This window comes from Chrysemys picta, chromosome 9 (genome assembly GCF_011386835.1).
Source record: "Chrysemys picta bellii isolate R12L10 chromosome 9, ASM1138683v2, whole genome shotgun sequence".
Classification (NCBI taxonomy): Eukaryota; Metazoa; Chordata; order Testudines; family Emydidae; genus Chrysemys; species Chrysemys picta.
Window position 1 is genome coordinate 42,574,932 of NC_088799.1, and position 15,771 is coordinate 42,590,702.

General features: G+C 45.4%; 1 protein-coding gene across 4 annotated transcripts in view; it reads left to right on the top strand.

The window, feature by feature from the left end:
• The first annotated feature begins 2,608 nt into the window (after positions 1-2,608).
• The window catches only part of PIK3CB (phosphatidylinositol-4,5-bisphosphate 3-kinase catalytic subunit beta), a 211,793-nt gene continuing 198,630 nt past the window's right edge, over positions 2,609-15,771 (top strand). For 2 of the 4 annotated variants that reach the window (XM_065558075.1, XM_065558079.1), the window contains exons 1-2: positions 2,609-2,985; positions 6,106-6,158. The gene's annotated coding sequence lies outside the window, so the exon portion shown is untranslated. The remainder of the gene's footprint in view (positions 2,986-6,105; positions 6,159-15,771) is intronic. The other 2 variants (XM_005282507.5, XM_065558077.1) reach the window with 1 other exon arrangement.

The window sequence follows — 15,771 nt, forward strand, 5'->3', positions numbered from 1 at the left end:
CTACTGTTTCAATCATGTTCTTTTGGAGGAGGAGGGGAAAGGGGGTTGGAAATTGGACAGGACAGTCTCCTTTGGCAGGGTACATAGTCGGGGGCAGGCACAGCAGCAGGGCACATACACAGTGCAGTGATGCAGTGACTAGTTGCCCCGGTTAGTCTGGGAGGTTGTTTTGATGTAATGTTGGGGGGGGTGGGTTGCTCTGTGACTTTGTGGCGGGGGAGGGCAGTTACAGATCTTAAGCGCCGGTCCTTAGACAGGATCACAGAGCCACACAGCATGGGATCTGTAACCGTCCTCCCCCTGCCACAAAGTCAAATAGACCTCCCATACACACAGTCCCGATCAGGAGGGTTGACAGGCTCCGTTGAAACAAGCATCCCACCGCAGCGGAGCCTGTCAATCCTTGAGTTTAGAAGCTGCATTCGCATCACAACACTAGACCCGCCCCGCACCACAGTCTGCGTCCCAGTTTTAAAAAATTCCCGCTAAAACAGTATTAAAGAAAACGGTGTGCTTTAACAAAGTAGAACTATTTTTATTTCGACACGTGTGTTGGAGGGGGGGTGAAGGGGGTATGTAACTGGATAGGATAGTCAACATTACCTGGGTAAAGAAACGGGGGCAGGTTTAGCTTCTCAGTACACAAACTATAAAATCACAGGTTACCCTGCTCACTCAGGAACTTTGCTTTCAAAGCCTCCCGGATGCACAGCGCTTCCCGCTGGTCTCTTCTAATCGCCCGGCTGTCTGGCTGTGAGTAATCACCAGCCAGGCTATTTTCGTCAACCTCCCACCCCGCCATAAAGGTCTCCCCCTTGCTCTCACAGAGATTGTGGAGCACACAGCAAGCTGCTATAACAATGGGGATATTGGTTTCGCTGAGATCACAGCGAGTCAGTAAGCTTCTCCATCTCCCCTTGAGACGGCCAAAAGCACACTCCACCACCATTCTGCACTTGCTCAGCCGGTAGTTGAAGAGTTCTTTTTCAGTGTCCAGGGCGCCAGTATAGGGCTTCATGAGCCAGGGCATTAGCGGGTAGGCTGGGTCCCCGAGGATGACTATAGGCATCTCCACATCCCCAACAGTTATTTTGTGGTCCGGGAAGTAAATACCTTGTTGCAGCCGTCTAAACAGACCAGAGTTCCTGAAAACACGAGCGTCATGAACCTTGCCCGGCCATCCCACGTAGATGTTGGTAAAACGTCCCCTGTGGTCCACCAGTGCTTGCAGCACCATGGAAAAGTATCCCTTTCGGTTAATGTACTGGGTGGCCTGGTGGTCCGGTGCCAGGATAGGGATGTGAGTTCCATCTATGGCCCCACCGCAGTTTGGGAATCCCATCGCTGCGAAGCCATCTATGATCGCCTCCACGTTTCCCAGGGTCACTACCTTTGGCAGCAGTACATCAACGATTGCCTTCGCTACTTGCATCACAACAACCCCCACGGTAGATTTGCCCACCCCAAACTGGTTCGCGACTGACCGGTAGCTGTCTGGCGTTGCAAGCTTCCACAGGGCTATGGCCACTCGCTTCTGTACACTCAGTGCAGCTCGCAACCGGGTGTCACTGCGCTTCAGGGCAGGGGACAGCAACTCACAAAGTTCCAGGAAAGTTCCCTTCCGCATGCGAAAGTTTCGCAGCCACTGGGATTCATCCCAGACCTGCAGCACTATGCGGTCCCACCACTCAGTGCTTGTCTCCCGTGCCCAGAATCGCCGTTCCACGGCATCAACATGACCCATTGCCACTGTGATGTCCTCGGCGCTGGGTCGCCTGCTTTCTGACAGGTCTGTGCTACTCTCAGACTTCAGGACATCACCGCGGTGCCGTAGCCTCCTTGCCTGACTTTTCTGCATCTGCCTCAGGGAAACCTTTATGATAAGCTGCGAGACGTTGAGAGCGGCCACAACTGCAGCGATGGTCGCAGCGGGCTCCATGCTCGGAGTACAGTGGCGTCCGCGCTGTCAATGACTGGAAAAGCGCGCGAACTGTTTTCCCGCCGGCGCTTTCAGGGAGGGAGGGCGGGAGTGATGGACGGATGACGACAGTTTCCCAAAAGCACCCTCGACTCATTTTGTTACCCAGAAGGCATTGCCGGCTACACCCAGAATTCCAATGGGCAGAGGGGACTGCGGGAACTGTGGGATAGCTGACCACAGTGCACCGCTTCGAATGTCGACGCTATCACCGTTAGTGTGGACGCACAAAGTCGAATTACTGTCCTTAGTGTGGACACACACGTTCGACTTTGCAATATCGATTACAAAAATTCGATGCAAGTAAAATCGAACTACTCTCGTAGTGTAGACAAGGCCTGGTATCCTATCTGTTTTAATCAGATTTTAATTTGAAGCCCATAGTAGTTACTTAATTGATTTAAAGAAAGTTTTGGTTCAAAATATCCGTGCATTTTGGCTCTTGTGTACTTGGAGCAGCCTTTGTTTTAAGAGTCTGCGTATGTGCATGGGTGTTTGTGTACAACACTGCTGAAAATATTAATTCAGCACAGCAGTTCTACCTTTGTATTCATCCAAACAGGAAGTCAGTCTGTTCACAGTCACTCTATCTTTCCAACACCCTCCCCCTGCCAGCCAAGAGGAGGAGTTTACTCATTACATACCAGTCACTGGCAGATCCCATCTTTTATTTAGGCTTTCTGAAGGCTGACAAAGGCATTCTGTTTCAACAGGAGCTCAGACCTTTATCAGCTTTTACTTGTTCACTTGGTAGAAATCTGAGAGGGAAAAGGTTCAGCCTGTACCTTGGATTGATACACCGTGGGAGACTGAAGGAATAAAACTTCAAGGGGAATTGGGTGTGCTGCAGGAACATGACGGAGGAATGAAACGCCAGCTGGGCTGATAAGTGGAGCCTCTGTGTAATTTACGTGTCTGTTTGTGGAAACCTGGCCAGAGAACACACACAAACTAGGACAGCTACGTCCCACCTTCCTAGAGGATCTGATCCAGAGACCGGAACAAGGGTAGGAAAGCAGGTTCTTTCCCGCTCCCCTCTTTACAAGAAAAACAGGCTTTTGGAGTGATTGTTCATCTATTTATAAAGTGTTACATCAGCTAGCCAGGAAATTGTGTCTCCTCACCTCTTCTAGCCTTGTTTTCAAAAGTTACAGCCTGACCTGATTTTCGCCGTGGTTTATGTGCTTAAATTTACAGAGAGACTAGATACTTTGCTAGGAGTTAAGTAGGTGGTGAGGAGCTAGGACTATAATAAACTGGGAATGAATTGATTTTTGCCAGCTGAGTTTGTGTCTATAGAAGCAAAATGTTTTAGATGAAGGGAGAGGAGATGAATGTTGTTAACACTTCTAGAAAGAAAATCACTAGTAATGCACTGTTTTGCTGAATATTGATTGAAAAATTCTTAAATTGTTAAAGCCAGAAAGAATGCAATCTCTTTACTCTATCTGGATGGGGTGTTAAGTACTTAATAGCTGAGAGATTCTTTTATTTAAAAGACTTCCTGAGCTTTTTCATTTTTTAAGGTCTGTTGTTAACACGTTCTGGGAACCAGCTTCTGGCCAACAGTATGATTATTCTGATTAGTGCAGAAATGAAGGAGATGGCACTAACTTTTCATAGTTGTTTTAATGCCTATGAAAGCCCTGGGATTTCCCCCACATTACAGGCACCACCCAAGGCAGAGTGCAGAAGCAGAACTGCCATATGGCCTGATCCTGTTCCCATATCATCAAGAAAACTACCATTGATTTCAATTGGAGGAGAATTGTGCCCCCTTTTGTAGCCTGCCTCTCCTCCCACCCTCATGTGTGGTCTCCCTACTTGATAGCCCTGCATCCATGGATGGCTTTTCTCATCTTGTTAGCAATCTGCTCACTCAGTTTCCATTCAATGGATGTCAATTGTATGAGTTCCTGATTCACACCCTCAGGGATGTAAATCCACTGCAGGCGCCTCTGTGGTTCTTGGGCAGGTGGGGGGCGCAAGTCCAAGGGACCCACCAGAGCTGTTGCCCCCATAAGGGAAGAATCAACAGCTTCAAGAGATGTCCTGTAAGGCGGTGGTGGAGGAGAAGCAAGACAAGAGGGGGGCACCCTTGGGGAAAGCTGCCAAATTGCCACCTTCACTGCAGGAAGCCCCCCACCACCCCTTTCTGGGCATGTGGAACAGTGACTGGCAGCACCTTCAAAGTTCCACCCATCTGTCAGCTTGCTGCTTCTCCTGTTCTCCTCCAATGTGGGTTACGGCCTTCGGGGCAGGTATGGGGAGGGGAAGAATGTCCTGCTCACTCCCTTCATCAGTTAAACTATGTCCTAATTTTCTCTAGTGTTATCTGTTTCCTTAAACATTTTCCATATTTACTGTCCAAAGCTATAATCCGTAGTTCTTTAGTAACAGAAAGCATTTAATGTTGCTTGCTTGTTTTCTTTAGCATACCCAGGTTTTCTCTGGATATCATCACTTTCCATGTTTCCTTCCCAGCTAAACCTCTCACTGGGCCTAGCCCAACTCTCGCATTGTCTCAGGATGTGACTCCTCATGAAAGCATCCAATCAATAACCCATGACTCAGTTTACCCAGCAGGCCAGACTCCCTCCCAAATAGACCTCTGACTCCTAACTGGCCTGAAGAGATTCTTGCTGTAATGTGTCCCTTTCAGGCACTACATTGTGTTGAGAGGTGTAGCATGCTGCAGGTTATTTTAGTTGAAGAGCTGTTAAAGCATGAAGCTGAGAGTCTGCTTATATACACCTCTACCCCGATATAACGCTGTCCTCGGGAGCCAAAAAAATCTTACTGTGTTATAGGTGAAACCACGTTATATCGAACTTGCTTTGATTTGCTGGAGTGCGCATCCCCGCCCGGCCCCCCTCCCCCAGAGCACTGCGCCCCCCAGAGCACTGCTTTACGGTGTTAGATCTGAATTTGTGTTATATCGGGTCGTGTTATATCGGGTAGAGGTGTATATAGTTTACTTCTTGTAACCATTACAGCCTGCAAGAGAGCTCATAAAACTTCAGTGGCACTACATTTTGGGTATGCATTTCCATGTGATTGGGGCCTGTATTAAAATGATGCTTTGTAGGTGATGTATCAGTAGCTGGTTTTATACCTAAACCTAAAAAACAATATGCCAGTGCTTGGTGATGTCAGGACAATTTGTCCTGTTCCCTGTTAACTTTGGTCCCATGTGGAGAATAAGAGTAGGCAAGCTCTGAAACTGAGCTGTCCGCCAGCAAGGGTCAGGTCCACAGACTGAAGAAATGCCCCAGGAAAAGGAAGTTGAAGTGCAGCAACTAAGCTCCTTGCAATCCTTCATCTTACCTTTGCACAAGCACCAGTTTTTTGGTGGGAGCTCCCACTTAATATCCCCATTGCTGGACTCCCTATCTCTTTCTAATGCAGTTGGCTCCACAGTTGGCCGCAGAAGTCTCCGGGACTCCTTCAGGGGGCAAGAGTGGTCAGGTGTGGAGGTTGGGGTTTTTTGGTTTTGTTTTTTAATTTAGAAATTAAATTTTTTTTGTCTGAATTTTTTAATGAAAATTCAAAAAACCAAAATTTTGTTTCAGAATGCTTCCGCAGTGCCTCCTGGGAATTGAGTTTGGGTGATTCATTGCCCCATTCTCTTCTATGGGGCAGGCTCCCTAACCAGACTTCATCTCCCAGGCTGCACTGTGGTCTCCCATCTTGGTGAATCACTCCAGTATCATGGGAGTCCCTGACCGTGGTGCATCATAGGAAGTGTAGTCCAAGCAGGGATCTGACTCAGAGGAGCATGAGGACTCCCATGTGGAACCACAGCAGCATTTCCCAGATGAAGTGTGTTGGTTTTCAGCATGATGTTCTGGTTGAAAACAGAAAATGTCTCAGTTTTTGAGTGTTTGGTTTTTCAACATAAAGTCAAAATTTTCTGCCGTAAGTAGAAACTTTTCATGAAAAACATTGTTTTGTCATGCTCAATTTCCCATTAAAAAAACCATTTCAATTGAAGTGGGTTTTTTTTTTTTTTTTTGGACTAGCTCTAGTAAAGAGCCATAGAGAAGCCAGTGCTGTAGGGGGATAGAAAGACCTATCCGTGAAACGTTCCCTGCCATGTTGTCCTAATGTAGAACTTCCTTCCACAGGACTAGGAAGCTTGCATGGGCCTTAAGAATCACCCTCCAAGACTCTGCTTTGAGTAAGTGGCCCCTTTCCTACGCTGCTAGTGTTAGCACCTGTGCAGTCCAGTTCACAAGCCAAGTTGATTTTGCACACTCATGATACACATTCAAATGCAATGTTTTGAGAACCAGGAGAAAGATAAGCGATGACATTGTACATTATATCAAGTTTTATCCTTGGCTCGATCTGTCACAAATAATGTATGCTCTGTCATTTCAGCTTCCCTACTTCTAGCGTAGATTTCTCTTCTCTTTCATGCAGTGCTGCTTTAACAAAAAGGAAAGTCTGTGGTGGATAGTAGTAACAAGTAGCTTTTTAGATCGGTCTAGGAGAATCTCAAGTTAGGCTTGCCAAATATTAATGTGGATGTCTCTAGCATCTGGCACCGAGAGAGGTTAGAGACAGGATACTGGATAGATGACCTCAGATCTACTTCAGTATGGTCATTCCTATCTTCCTGTGTGCTGAAAGGTTTGCTCTGCCACATATTTCTCCATAGGGTGGAACTTTACTTTAAAGATATTGTAAAAATATAAATAACCTTCTGACCTTCCTCACTTCCATTTTTCCTCTACCTTATTCACCGTTTCCTCTTCCTCCTGCTCACACTGCTATTTACATAAACACTGATTGAGATACGCTAACCTACTGTCCACTATTTCCATACTAATGTAACTGAGAGAAGAAAGGAATTTGCTGAACATTGCTGCTAGTTCTTCCCAACACCCTATATCTCGCAGCAGTTAAGCCCTGATTTTTCACAGGTGCTGAGTTCCCATAGACATCATTGGAGTGATGGGTGCTCAGCATGCTGAAAATCAGAACCATAATGTGGCTAAGGAGTCACCGTCAACTAGGAGCCCCAGTTATAAGCACAGTTGACTTTAATTGTGTAGTCTTAGGCATCAAGAGAGTGATTTCAAACTGCAGGTATGGGCCACGAAGTGAGTTACACTTGTCAAGGGAGCCCTTAAGATAAAGAGATAGGATTTGTATTTAGGATCCACAAATAGAGTGATTCTCTATTTTCTGTATATGTGACCTCAGTTTTACTACATGGGAATTTTTTAAAAAATATATCTTTGTGTAATCAATAGAAACACTGTGGGCATTGAAACAGCTGTGGGAAGATTGTTTATGAACTATTAATTATTTTCAGGTAGCTTGGAATATGTAGTATGCTTAGCATACATTGTATGATTACCATAACCAGTCTTGCAGGGGATGATAAGCCGAACAGCCATCACTTCTACTTTTGAAGTATTGCTGGGGTTTTTTTATTTTAAATTTTTTCATGTGAAAGGCTTCCTCACTGAGATTAAAAGATTCCCCCTCTCCCCAAAAAACAGTGACCTAAGGCTTACACTATTACATCATCATTTTGGGGGTGACTTTTGGCTTCTAATCCCATTTTTCTCCATTTTAAAACTCAGCTACCAAGATCAATGCTCTCACCCTGCATTCTAGAAGGCAAGGTACCATAAACAGACAATAGAAAGTTAGCATATGTTACCTTACTACCCCTTAAGACTGAGAACATCACTTCTGTTAAATCACAGGAATTAATTTTTTTGTTTGTTTTGGACGTCACATAAACACCATCTTTCGGAGCTGTGACCAGGAGGAGAACTGTTTTATCTGGGTTCTGTATTGTCTTTGAATATGTAAAGATGCAGTCTGTACCATGGAGGTATATTTTTTGAGTGGTGGTAATCTTTGAAGGTCTGATCTGTATATTTATGAGCAGATTACCCCTCTGATCTGCCTACAACCTCCTCTGTTCAGGTTATGCATGGCTGTGACACAACTTTGTTGGCGGGACCATGGTCAGCCAGCATGTGTGTGTTCATTACACAGTTTTTGCAGCACTGATGTACATTTATTTGGGGAGAAATGATGCTTGGCTCTGGCCTGGAACCAGAATCTAGTCTAAAATGAAAGATCTAACAGATAACCTAACTCATCCCATTGCCTCCTGGGAGATTCAGCAGGTCACACCCAACTGTGAGCCGCCTTCTGCATAGCACTGTGTAAAATTACCTACTGATGGCATCCCAGTGGACTCACATCCTGTAAAAATGGACAAATAAATAGGAAAATAGCATAGAAAAGTGAACACAGTGACAGTTCAACAATCTACAGCATCAGTTTAAAAATTCCAAGAGAAAAGGGATTCTTCTCAAACAGTACAAGTAGAAGATTACTAGCTCACATAAAACAAAATTCATAGATTTGTGGAATTGTGACACCAGAAGACTGCTCTTCAGCATCTATCCTGCCTCTCCCATTTTTCTTTTTTTAAATGGCTTATTAGCATACGGGGGTGTTAAAATTGTGAGAACCTCTCTTTTTTTTCCTCCATGAGAGAGTGGTGTTGGCAATGGGATTGTGAGATCACAGGAAATTAATCTCTCCTCAGTTAGTTTACTGTCATCTCATTTGTTGATGTCAAGTGAGGCAGGGAGGTTAGACACAGACAAACATATTGGCTTTGGCTGTTGTATATTGGGAATAGTAGTAACCTCTATAGAGCAAGGTGAAATGCATCTTCCTTTATAACCCCATCATTGCTCTTTTTCAGTCACTTAGAGCTCTCTCAAAGCAAATTATTTGGGGGAGGGGGCTAAAATTTTCTTCACTTGGTCTCACTGTGGAGATGGATTTTATTTTTGGTTCCAGCAAACTCTATTCAGCCTCTTTTTTCTTTTTCTTTGAGTACAGATAGCTTGTTTAACTTGGTATATACTCAGATGAAAAACACAGCTTATCCCAACCCAAATTTAAACATAGCTTCAGTGCTTTAAATGGACAGGGTCAATAGCATGGCCTACGCAAAGTGATGATATATTTCAGCTCCACATGCTCCTGCTACCACCCCTCTCCCCATCATTTTTTTTTTTTTTAAACCAGCTGCACAAAAAAAAAAAAAAGCTATGGAAATAACCACCTGTGTTCCCTTACTTTCATATGCACCCACCATCAGAGTACTGCATAGATTTAAATATACAGAAGGTATCTTGCTCAGCTTGATTTCTTTTAGTCTAAGGAAGACTTGATTTACAAATACATTTCTGAAAATCTAGTACCCATTCATTGTGTACCCTCTTTGTGACCGCTGATCTCGGCAAATAATACTGCATGTAGCTTTTAATTAAAAATACCAATTAAGCAGAATAAGGAGATTACATAGGACAACTTGATGTCAGTCTATTACTGGGCTTCCTCCTAGAGCATAACAAATGTGAGGAATCATAGAAACGTAGGGCTAGAAGGGACCTCGAGAAGTCTAGTCCAGCCCCCTGCGCCATGGCAGGATCAAGTAACCTAGACCAGGGGTCAGCAACATTTGGCACGCGGCTCGCAGGGTAAGCGCCCTGGCGGGCCGGGCCAGTTTTATTTACCTGCTGACATGGCAGGTTCAGCCGATCGCGGCCCCCACTGGCCGCGGTTTGCTGTCCCAGGCCAATGGAGGCAGTGAGAAGCTGCGGCCAGCACATCGCTCGTCCGCGCCGCTTCCCGCTGCCCCCATTGGCCCGGGACGGCGAACCGCGGCCAGTGGGGGCCACGATCGGCCGAACCTGCCGCGTCAGCAGGTAAATAAAACTGGCCTGGCCCGCCAGGGTGCTTACCCTGGCGAGCCACGTGCCAAACGCGGCCGACCCCTGACCTAGACCATCCCTGATAGGGCTTTGTCCAACTTGTTTTTAAAAGCTTCCCATGGGGACTCCACGACCTCCCTTGGAAGCCTAGGCTAGAGCTTAACTGCCCTTATAGTTAGGTTAGATATTATGAAAAACTTTCTAACTCGCCCTTGCTGCAGATTGAACCTAATACTTCTTGTCCAACCTTCAGTGGACATGGAGAACAATTGATCGCTGTTCTCTTTATAACAGCCCTTAACATATGGAAGACAAGTTATCAGGTTCCCCTTCAGTCTTCTTTTCTCAAGATTAAACATGCCCTGTTTTTTTAACATTTCCTCCTAGGTCAGCTATTCTAAACCTTTTATCATTTTTGTTGCTCTCTCCTGGACTTTTTCCAATTTGTGCACATCATTCCTAAATTGTGGTGCCCAGAATTGGACACAGTACTCCAGCTGAGGCCTCACTAGTGCTGAATAGAGCGGGACAATTACCTCCTTTGTTTTACATACAACACGCCTGTTAATACACCCCAGAATCACATTAGCCTCTTTTGCAGCTGCTTCAAATTGATGACTCGTATTGAGTTTGTGGTCCATTATAACCCCCAGATCCTTTTCAGCAGTCCTACCACCTAGCCAGTTATTCCTCATTTTGTAGTTGTGCATTTGATTTTTCCTTCCTAAGGGAAGAACTTTGCACTTGTCTTCATGAATTTCATCTTGTTGGTTTCAGACCAATTCTCCAAGTTGTCAAGGTCATTTTGAATTTTAAACCTGTCCTCCAAAGTGCTTGTAACCCCTCCCAGCTTGGTGTCATCTGCACATTTTATAAGGATATTCTGTACTCCATTATCAAGTCATTAGTAAAAATATCAAATAGTACCGGACCCAGGACCAACTCCTGCGGGATCCCAGTAGAAAAACCCTCCCAGTCTGACAGCAAACCATTGATAACTACTCTTTGAGTGTGGTCTTTCAACCAGTTGTGCACCCACCTTATAGTAAATTTATCTCAACCACATTTCCCTAGTTTGCTTATGAGAATGCCATGCAGAAGTATGCCAAAAGCCATACTAAAATCAAGATGTATCACATTACTGACTCCTCCTCTCCCGCCCCCCAATCCGCTAGATCAGTAATCCTATCAAAGAAGGAAATTAAGTTGGTTTGGCATGATTTGTTCTTGACAAAAGCATGCTGACTATTCTTTATAACCCTATTATACTACAGGTGCTTACAAACTGATTGTTTAATAATTGGCTCCACTATCTTTCCAGCTCCTGAAATTAGGCTGACTAGTCTACAATTCCCTGTGTCCTCCTTGTTCCCCTTTTTAAAGATAGGTGCTATGTTTGCCCTTCTCCAGTCTTCTGGGACCTTTCCCGTCCTCCAGGCATTCTCAAAGATCATTGCTAACGGTGCCAAGATTGCTTTGGCTAGTTCTTTAAGGACCCTAGGTGAATTTCATCAGGCCCTGCTGACTTGAATACATCTAATTTATCTAAATATTCTTCAACCTGTTCTTTCCCTATTTTGGCTTGCATTCCTTCCCCTGGTTGTCAATATTAATTGTGTTGAGGAGCCGGTCATCATTAACCTTTTTAGTGAAGACTGAAGCAAAATAGGCATTAAACATCTCTACCTTAATGTTATCAGTTATTAGCGCTCCTTCCCCGCTAAGTAGAGGACCTACACTTTTCTTCATCTTTCTCTTGCTCCTAATGTATTTCAAGAACCTCTTCTTATTGCTTTTTATGTCCCTTGCCAGGTGTAAATCATTTTGTGCCTCAGTTTTTCTGATTTCATCCCTACACGCTTCTGCTTTTTTTCCCTCTACTCCTCCTTATCAATTTATCCATGTTTCCACTTTTTGTAGGATTCCTTTTTGATTTTTAGGTCATTAAAGAGATCCTGATGGAGCCATATTGGTATCTTACTATTCTTCCTCTTTTTCTTTTGGATTGGAATTGTTTGAATTCAGTTGTGAATTTAATATTGTCTCCTTGAGGAACTACCAGCTCTCATGAACTTCTGTTTCCCTTAGATTTTCTTTCCATGGCACCTTACTTACCAGTTCTCTGAGTAAGAGTCTGCTTTTTTTGAAGTCCATAGAAATGATCAAGGTATTCTCTAAACTTTGTCTATTTTATAGAATACGAAAGGAATTGAATTACCTTTAAGCCACAGCTCAACTCTCAAAATGATAGAGACTTCCTGCTGAGACTTTTGGGCTCTGAACCTTAATTGATTCCATGATGAACTTTCCTATAGTTACCTTAAGTGATGTTTACAGTGCTTCCTTTCTTTTAGTGTCAAATATCCAGTTACCAGAAACCTTAATTAAAGCAACCACACAGAATAGGTCAGATGCTCACCTGGTATTAAACTCTAGTTCATAGTTCACTCTAGTTGAACTATGCCAGTTTATATATACTAACTGAAGAGCTGGACCAAAGACTGCTCTTTTAAAATAGTAATGATCAATTTTATACTGACAACACTTTGTATTTTCAAAGCACTGAATAAATATTAGGCTGACTGTTAGTTAATTATTGTAATATTCATTAGAGGAATTTGTACTTGTTTGTTTTTGTGATGGGAAGATAAGAACCTCCTAAACATGCCATATATTTTTGTTGTTAGAATTACTCGACAGGTATTCTAGTTTGTGTGAGGAATGTGTGAATTATGACCTAAACCTGAACAGAATTTGAGGTTGGGATAACTTTCCCTACATGATCATAAGTTTTCATTTTGGTGCACCTCTGCACTTTCTGCTTGAAAGAGATGCTAGGAACACCAAAAATTTCAGAGAGCACTAGTTTTCATAAGATTTCTGACACAATTGTGCAGACTCTGAATGTGTTTGGCCAAATAGTCCCATTTCTGGGTGCTTTCTTTGCTTATAGGAACTGAGCATCCAGATTTCTTAAGGTTCACTTGTCACCTGTTTGCACCCATTGTGACAAAGTTCCTCCTCTATTTTGGTGGGTCCTGCACTTACTGGCAGACTTTCTTGCCTCAGAGATTCACCATGTGGGTTGGGGAACAGTCCAGAGACCTTGCCCTCTGGAAGAACCCACAGTCCAGGTCAGTTGGGAGGTTTGGGGGGAACCCAGGCCCACCCTCTACTCTGGGTTCCAGCCCAGGGCCCTGTGGACTGCAGCTGTCTATAGTGCCTCCTGTAACAGCTGCATGACAGCTACAACTCCCTGGGCTACTTCCCCATGGCCTCCTGCATAGGGTTACCATATCTCATAAATAAAAAAAGAGGACCCTCCACGGGCCATGGCCCCGCCCATTTCCCCACCCTAGCCCCGCCCCAACTCCGCCCCCTCCCCCTCCCTAACTCCGCCCCCTCCCACTCCCAGCCAGGGGGAAAGGGCTGCCCCAGTGCTACCAGCATCACGGTTTCCCGGGCAGCCCCCAGACCCTGCGCCCCCAGCCGGCGCTTCCCCAGCGCAGCTGGAGCCCGGGAGGGGAAGCGCCCAGCCGGGGGCGCAGGGTCTGGAGGCTGCCCAGCAAACCGTGAAGCCGGTAGCGCTCGGGCTTTGGGCAGCCCCTATGCCTCCGGACCCTGTGCCCCCAGCCGGGCACTTCCCCTCCGGGGCTCCCGGGGCTCTGCGTAACTTATACTGTATAAGTTACACAGAGCCGAAGAGGAGCAGAGCCCCCGCAGCTGGAGGCTCTGTTCCTCTTAGGCTCTGTTTAAGAGCCGGGCTGCCCCAGCGCTACCGGCTTTGGGCAGCCCCCTTGCCTCCGGACCCTGCGCCCGGGAGGGGAAGTGCCCGGCTGGGGGCGTAGGGTCCGGAGGCAAGGGGGCTGCCCGAAGCCGGTAGCTCTCGGGCAGCCCGGTTCTTAAACAGAGCCTCCAGCGGCTGGGGCTCTGTGTAACTGACACTGTGTCAGTTACACAGAGCCCCAGCGCTGGAGGCTTTGCTCCTCTTTGGCTCTGTGTAACTGACACTGGGTCAGTGACACAGAGCCCCAGCGGCTGGAGGCTCTGTTTAAGAGCCGGGCTGCCCAAGCGCTACCGGCTTCGGGCAGCCCCTGTGCCTCCAGACCCTGCGCCCCCAGCCGGGCACTTCCCCTCCCGGGCTCCAGCAGCGCAGGGTCTGGAGGCACGGGGCTGCCCGAAGCCGGTAGCGTTCAGGCAGCCCGGCTCTTAAACAGAGCCGCCATTTTCCCGGACATGTTCGGCTTTTTGGCAATTCCCCCCGGACGGGGGTTTGACTGCCGAAAAGCCGGACATGTCCGGGAAAAAGAGGACGTATGGTAACCCTACTCCTGCAAACACCTTCCTTAGTCTCACTAAAGGGCCTTCCTCCTGGTGTCTGATAACACTTGTGCTCCTCAGTCCTCCAGCAGCTCACTCTCAGCTCCCCACACTCACACCACACACTGAACTGAGCTCCTTTTTAAAGCCCACGTGCCCTGATTAGCCTGCCTTAATTGATTCTAGCAGCTTCTTCTTAATTGGCTCCAGGTGTCCTAATTAGCCTGCCCGCCTTAACTGGTTCTAGCAGGTTCCTGATTACTCTAGTGCAGCCCCTTCTCTGGTCACTCAGGGAACAGAAAACTACTCAACCAGTATATTTGCCCTCTACCAGACTCCTGTACCCTACTGGTCTGGGTCTGTCACACCATGTAGTGTGATCATTTTATAAACCAGTATGAAAGTTCCTTATTTTTCTGACAATCAAAGGTACAGTACAGTAGATGTCATTTTAAAAAAAGACTGCTTGGTCATTGCTACAAGTTGAAAACAACTATTTCAATTACAAACATGGGTTAGAGTCTTAATTACATAATTTTAAAAATCCATCAAATTCCAGGGCTGCAATTGGTGCAGTTTTGTGTACTGGGGGCGCTTTATACTATCTTCCCATTTCCATATGATTCTGCAGCCAGTTCAGTACACAGCATGGTTTAAAGCAGTCTAAGGACTGCAGTAAGTTGTGCTTATTGGTAGTGGCTCCTGGGGTTGGGGGTGGTGGGAGGCATTTCACAGCTGGAAATTGTCAGAGCTCAGTAGCACTTTGGCCACACCCCCTTGCCTGGACATATCTCCTATGCTATGGCCTGCTTTTCTGCTTTTTATTCTTCCTTTTTATTGTGGGCATAAATAAATGGTAAAATTAAGATTACATGAGGTGCAAAGAAAATATTAATGTAATTGGTGGGGGAAGCAGTCACATGGGTCACAGCTGGATAAAGAATACAGTGTAAACAACATATGAAACAAATGGGATTGCATGAGATCTTAATGAGAGAAGTTTTGGAGGGCATTTGGTTTTTTAATGCAGTTCCCAATTTAAGCATTAACTTTAAAAGGTAGATATGTGCTCATATATCTGTCATTTGAATCGTTCATAAAACTAGTCATTTTTTCCATGAGTAAGACTCTTTGTTCCTCTTCCTGGTCTGCCATAGCCAATATTTCTAAGTAATTATGATTTAGCAGCAACTGTAAGAAAGGCTTTGAACCAGTCTTCTGATTCCATTGCAGCCTCCAGAACTCTGAGCTGGCTGTTCCAGAGGCAGCACACCACTCAGTGATTAATAAAGCTTGTGGGAACTGGGCATAGCAATCACAGCCTCATGTGCTATTGGAAATATTGATTTACTGCAACTGTTGGACCAGCAGAATGATACAGGATCATACAGCACCTCTGGACAGTGCACCAGGTTCATAGCTAATGATGTAGAGTTCAGAAAATAATGTAATTAAGAAAGAAATTACTACCTGACAAGTAGTCTGGAATGCTGGTCTGAGTATCTGCTCTTTTCCACAGCACCAGGGAGTAATGGAAGTTTGGCTGTTAACCAGAAACTCTAGTGTGGTTTTCAAGTTCGTACTTAGTTCATCTAATGATTTTTTTTTTTTTTTGAGGTGGGAACGGGGGTTGGGGGGCTTTTCTTTAGACTAAAGAACTTCAGCTGAATGTAAGAGATTCTTTTTACTGATATAACAAAAATCATTTGA